This window comes from Rattus rattus, chromosome 6 (genome assembly GCF_011064425.1).
Source record: "Rattus rattus isolate New Zealand chromosome 6, Rrattus_CSIRO_v1, whole genome shotgun sequence".
In the NCBI taxonomy this organism is placed as follows: domain Eukaryota; kingdom Metazoa; phylum Chordata; class Mammalia; order Rodentia; family Muridae; genus Rattus; species Rattus rattus.
The window spans coordinates 6,612,206-6,618,567 of NC_046159.1; the positions used below are offsets into that span (position 1 = coordinate 6,612,206).

The 6,362-nt window shown below is 44.7% G+C and overlaps 1 non-coding gene across 1 annotated transcript; it reads left to right on the plus strand.

Moving 5' to 3' along the window:
* The first annotated feature begins 307 nt into the window (after window positions 1-307).
* On the plus strand, window positions 308-429 carry LOC116904677. Its single transcript, XR_004388374.1, has one exon. It is a non-coding gene; the product is annotated as a small nucleolar RNA SNORA3/SNORA45 family (small nucleolar RNA).
* Window positions 430-6,362: the final 5,933 nt, after the last annotated feature.

Below are 6,362 nucleotides of genomic sequence, written 5' to 3' on the forward strand. Positions count from 1 at the left end.
TTAAGAGCACTGACCGCTCTTCCCGAAGGTCCTGAGTTCAAATCCCAGCAACCACATGGTGGCTCACAACCATCTGTAATGAGATCTGATGCCCTCTTCTGGTGTGTCTGAAGACAGCTACAGTGTACTCACATGAATATAATAAATACATCTTTAAAAAAAAAAAAAAAAAAAAAAAAGATGGGGGGTTGGGGATTTAGCTCAGTGGTAGAGCGCTTGCCTAGCATGTGCAAGGCCCTGAGTTCGGTCCCCAGCTCCGAAAAAAAGAAAAAACAAACAAACAAAAAAGATGGGCGTCTAGAGCCACATCCTGATATGGTACTTTGGTACTTTTCCCAGTGCTCCAGAGTTCTGGAATAGCATCTGTGAGTCTTGATTCGCTGGTGGAAGCCTTCAGGGCCCCTGTTAGTGCCCAGACCAGAAACATGTCCTATCTGAAATGAGTACAGGACAACTGAAGGATACGTCTGGTGTCAACCTCTGACCTCCACCCATGCAGACATAAAAGAACACACCCAGCAACACATACAAGCACCTGCACACAACACATCGAAAGATAAAGTTAAATTATTTATATAGACATACACGTATATACATGTCTACAGGGTATAGTACGGCAACTCAATATATGTATACATTAAACAGAAGGACATCAATTTTATAATTAAATATTCCTATGTTCTTACTTGAATATATTATTCCTATATTCTTACTTTGAATTGCAATTATTTATTTTGACCCTTATAGCAGGAAACCAATACAGGACACATTGTCAGTGAGCATCGACGGCAATATTTAATCCAGCTGTACTTGTGGACACTTAGACTTGAATTTCATGCAACTTTTAGGTTTTAAAGAATAGTCTCTTCTTTATTTTTTCCTAATAACTTAAATGTATGTAAATTATTCTCAGTTCGTTGACCTTATAGAAACAGGTGCAGGCTGCACTCTGCCTGTGACCTGGAACTTGCTGACTTTAGACTTGTTCTAGACTTTAATTTTTGTGTAGCCCTGAAGAATTAATGGCAGGAAAGAGACTTGTTTCATAGAAAAGAAATGGACCTTAGGGGTTGGGGATTTGGCTCAGTGGTAGAGCGTTTGCCTAGGAAGCGCAAGGCCCTGGGTTCGGTCCCCAGCTCCGAAAAAAAGAACCAAAAAAAAAAAAAAAGAAATGGACCTTGGGAGGTGTGATGCTTTGTATATGCTTGGCCCAGGGAGTGGCAGTGTTGGGAGGTGTGGCCTTGCTGGAGTAGGTACGGCCTTGTGGGTGTCGGCTTTAATACTTGTCCTAGTTGCCTGGACAGTCAGTCTTCCACTAGCAGCCTTCAGATGAAGATGTAGAACTTTCGACTCCTCCTGCACCATGCCTGCCTGGATGCTGCCATGCTCCTGCCTTGATGACAATGGGCTGAACCTCTGAACCTGTAAGCCAGCCCCAGTTACATGTTGTCCTTATAAGAGATTCCTTGGGCTGGAGAGATGGCTTAGTAGTTAAGAAGAGCCCTGACTCTCTTTCAGAGGTCCTGAGTTCAAATCCCAGCAACCACATGGTAGTTCACAATCATCTGTAATGAGATCTGATGCCCTCTTCTGGTGTGTCTGAAGACAGCTACAGTATATATACTGTAAAAGAAATAAAAAGAGATGCTGCCTTGGTCATGGTGTCTGTTCACAGCAATAAGACCCTAAAACAGGAAGTGTATCCTTGTCTGCATTTAATGTTCTTTAGCCTGGTTTTTCTCGTCTCCCTGGTAGGATTATCACTGGGTTCAGAGAGTTTAGACTCATAAAGTACTTAGAATCATGCCTGACTTATGATTCTTTAGAAATCACCTTGTATGTTTGTTTTCAGGATCTCTATAAACGTCTAGAGGGAATTTTCATAATTTAATTAACAAATCTCTAATTTGGGGCACTTAAAAGTTTCTTTTCTTCCCTTCCCATCTTTCCTCGTTTTGTCTTTTCGTTCTTCTTTCCTGCCTTTCTACCGTGCTGCCCAGGAGAGCTGTGGGGCCTGCTCTCAGTGCTGCTGCCAGTGAGGGGCGGGGGAATTACTTTTCAAGTTAAATAAGAAAAACTCCGCAATGTCGTTGCTCAGATTATAACCGGAGTACTCGTTACTTCACAGTTTAAATCGTTCAGGATTTTTTACTATCTTTAAATAAAGGCAACTACAATACTGTTTTATAAACTGAAATCCCACGCCATAAGGAAGGCCTTCATAGCCCAACAACTTTTCAGCTTAGAACTCCTGGCTTCTAAGTTCCATCATCCCAGTCTTATTGTTGTAAAAATATCAAAAATAAAAAAAGTATAGCTGTCTTTTACTCCTACTAGGTCCGGCACCGCGGTGGCCCAAGATATCTCTGGATATCTTAAGTTTCAGTCAGCAAAGAGTCTCACCAGCTCTGCTCCATCCTATATCACACTGCTCTCTCTGAGCCGCCAGCAATCTCTCTACCTATCTAGTTCCCAAGGCAGGTTTCCATGACAGAAACACACATCCCAACTCCATGGTGGCCCAGACCAGCCGCCCCCGCACTCCATTACACTTAAATCTACACATGAAAGAACACACAACACAATAACCTTTGGCCCAATTCATAACAACCTGTAAAGGTACAGCGTGGAATCTTAACGTCACCTGCCATACTGTCCTGCCATGGCTTCTCTCCCTCCCTCTCCTGTCTTTTTCCTTTCCGTTCCAGTCTCCTCCTCTTCCTTCAAAGTTTTCTCCTGCCCACTCTTCCTTCTCGTCCAATGACAGGCCTCCTTCTGTCTTGTACCTGCCTCACCTGTGACATCATCCCACACAGTCTAACTTTGGTTTCTGTACTGTCCACACTATTGAAGTTAGGAATCTGGGCTGACCATCTGCTGCTTTTCTTGGCATTGGACTTCTTACTGCTTACAGCAAATTGGTGGTTGATTTGTAAATCAATCTTTTATGAGTTTGGTTACTGTTAGCTTGCACTCTGAGTCTAGAATGCTTGCCTCAGCTGATCTAGAATACGTAGCTTTCCAAAGCCGAGGACTTGTGGTCTAAATAAAGTCATAGAATTGTTTTATTTATTTATTTGTTGTTTTTTGAGACAGGGTTTCCTCTGTGTATCCCTAGCTATGCTGAAACTCATGATGTGGACCAGGCTGGCTTCAAACTCAGAGATCTGCCTGCCTCTGCCTCTAGAGTTTATGCTACCACTACCCAGTTAGGTCATAAAATTCTTTACCAGCCAAACTTATTTAGCTTCACAGCATCTTGATAATCTTAATTACCGTAAGTGATGACTAATATTTTATTTATTTATTTAGATTTTTTTTCGAGACAGCCATCTCTAAGTCCAAGGGCTGCCTGATGTACAGAGCAACTTCCAGGGCAGCCAGGGCTACACAAAAAAAAGCTCTGACTCAAAACAAAAAACAAAACAACAACAACAAAAAAGCCAAAACCAAAAACCCAAAAGCAATTTTTTTTTCTTTTTTCATAGGACTGGGTTTCACTATATATGTAGCTCTGGCTGTTTTGGAACTCACTACATAGACCAGGCTAGTTTCAAACTCACAAAGATCTGCCTGCTTCTGGTTCTCGAGTGCTGGAATTAAGGGTGTGTGGGCCACTGTACCTGACTTTTCTGTTTTGCTTTGTTTTAATGGTTTTATTTATTTCCTGTATGCATTGATATTTTGCCTGCATGCATGTCTGTGTGAGGGTGCTATATTCCCAGAGACTGAAGTTACAGACAGTTTCGAGCTTCCCTGTGGGTGTTGGGAATTGAACCCCTGGCTCTGGAAGAGTAACCAGAGTTCTTAACCATGGGGTCTCAGGTATCCCAGGTTGGCTTGGAATTTACTATGTAGCCAACAATGACTTTCAATTTCTGATCCTCCAGACTACAGGGTACAGCACTCAACTTATTCTGTGCTATGCTAGGAATTTATGAATGTAAGACAAGCATTCAGCCAACTGGGCCACAGCCCCAGTCCCCCAGTGTAATGTGTTTGGATCCTTTTCTGATCATGCTTAGATCTGGGCAGCTAAACACTGTCAGGTGATAAACATGGCTGATTGGGAAAAAAAAAACCAAAAAACTGGAATCCGTGATCTTCCCTACCAGTTCTAATCTGAGTAGTGAACAGACAATGAAGACAGGTTTGTTGACTGGAAAATGGAATGATGTGTGTGAGTCAGCGGAATGCGGTCTAAGAGTCTGTCTATCTGCTGACGATGACAGGGGGCACTTAGCACACCACCATTGTATATCCTGTGCTTCTGGATGTGCCGTGGCTGCATCCATCTGTAGCAGGACTAGAGCACAAAGGTGCGGATATCTGACTGCAAACAGGAGCAAAACCTCTCCTCCTGAGGGGCAGGGGCAGGTTCAGGCACATCTGCTCCTGCATTAGAGCAGCCGGTTTACAGCAAGGACCTAGAGCAGCAGGCCCGAGAGTCAGGCTGATAAACTGATAAAACCGGGCTGCGGCAGAGCACCTCCCTCACAGGAGCAGGGCTCTGGTTTGATCACCTGTACCCAAACAAACAAACAGACAAACAACAACAACAACAGGAAATCAAAAAACAAAACAGTAAAACGGAAGTTACAGGGTGTGGTGGCATATTCCTATAACCTCACTAGTCACAAGGCTAAGGCTACATAACGAATCTGAGGCTAGCCTATGCTATCAAGACCGTATTTCGGAAAGTAAAACAGCCAGCCAACAAAACGAACACAAAAGTCCCTTAGCAATGTCACCTTCAATATTTCTTTCCCCACCACACCAAAAAACTAAGTGTGACACCTTGTCAACTGGATATCAGAATCTTTTAAGGGCTGGTGGTTTCACTCAGCAGTAAGTACGTGCATTGGGAGAGCCTTGGGTTTGATCCTTAGCATTAGAAAACAAACAAACTAACAAACAAACAACAAAGACCAGAGCTCTTTTTGTTTCTTACACTGCCAATGAAAAATTGTTAGGATTGTTTAGCTCCTTTTAAAAACACCCAAGTGGGGTTGGGGATTTGGCTCGGTGTTGGAACGCTTGCCAAGGAAGGGAAAGAGCCGGGGTTCGTTCCCCAGCTCAAAAAAAAAAAAAAAAAAAAAAAAAAAAAACCAAGTATTTGCATATCACACAATGTTGTACCTGCGGTTTAATGTTTCAGAACATCCTTGGGAAATGGCTTCCCCGGCAACGCAGAGAAAGAAGGGCATAGGGTGGTCGGGTCAAGTCATGTCATAAATGACAAAACTGAAATTCAGGCGGTCCTCTCAGTCTGACCGACCCCATGTGGTACCCGTTCAGCCTTGAATGTGTACCACAGTCTACTCACGTACATACAGCAGGCTGAAGTCAAAGGAGTGTTGGGGGACTCACAACAGCTGGTCAGAGAGCAGTACAACACAGTGGGACTGCCTTTCTGTCCCCATTCAAGTCTCTAGAGTTCAGGGACCACTGCCTTCCAGCGCTTCAGTGACAGACAGGCCAGGCCAGGCTTCAGGTGCCTTCAGGGTGTGTGGTGGGGTGGGGCTGGGGGTGGAGGTGTCGGTCCTGCTCTGCAAGCTCCGAAAAGTGAAAGCTGTAAGAAGACACCAGGCTCCACTTTCCGGTTTCACTTCTGCAGGGACCACACACACACACACACACAGCACACACGCACACACACACACACACACACACACACACACACACAAGCGCACGCACACACACACACACACACACACACACACACACACACACACACACACACACACACACACACACACACGCACACACACACACACACACACACACACACACACACACACCAGCTGGGTGCTCCTACACCACTCTGTAAGGCGCCCTCACCACATCCATTCAGAAAGTTCCAGAAGAGTGCCCCCTCCCCCACACAAGTTTGCTACAAGCATCTGCTGACACTAAGAGACTAGCATTAAGAGGACTGGGGAGAATCATGCCAACTTCCTCCCTTCCCCCTTTTCTCACTACACTGCCACAACCTGGAGTCCTGGGTATGAACTAGACATTGGCCACTCATGTAGGAAAGGCTACGTCGGACTAGAGACAGCAGATGCAGACACTTGGCCCTAGAACTCAAGATGGTGAATCTGGTGTGGAGGCAGGCAGGGGTTTCGTGGCAACATTGTTTATCTATTACTGTGTAATTAACTTCCCAAACCCAATAGCGTAAGTCTGAGTGCTGCCTGGCTAATCTTTCCTGAAGTAGTGGGATGCTGCCTGCTGGGATGCCTCTGGACCCCCAGGTCCACCTGCAGGAATAATGCTGGATTCCTTTTCCAGAGTGTCACGGGCTTCCTTCCACTGCTCACAGAGTCTGTAGAGCAAGGATGAGCAACAACAACAACAAC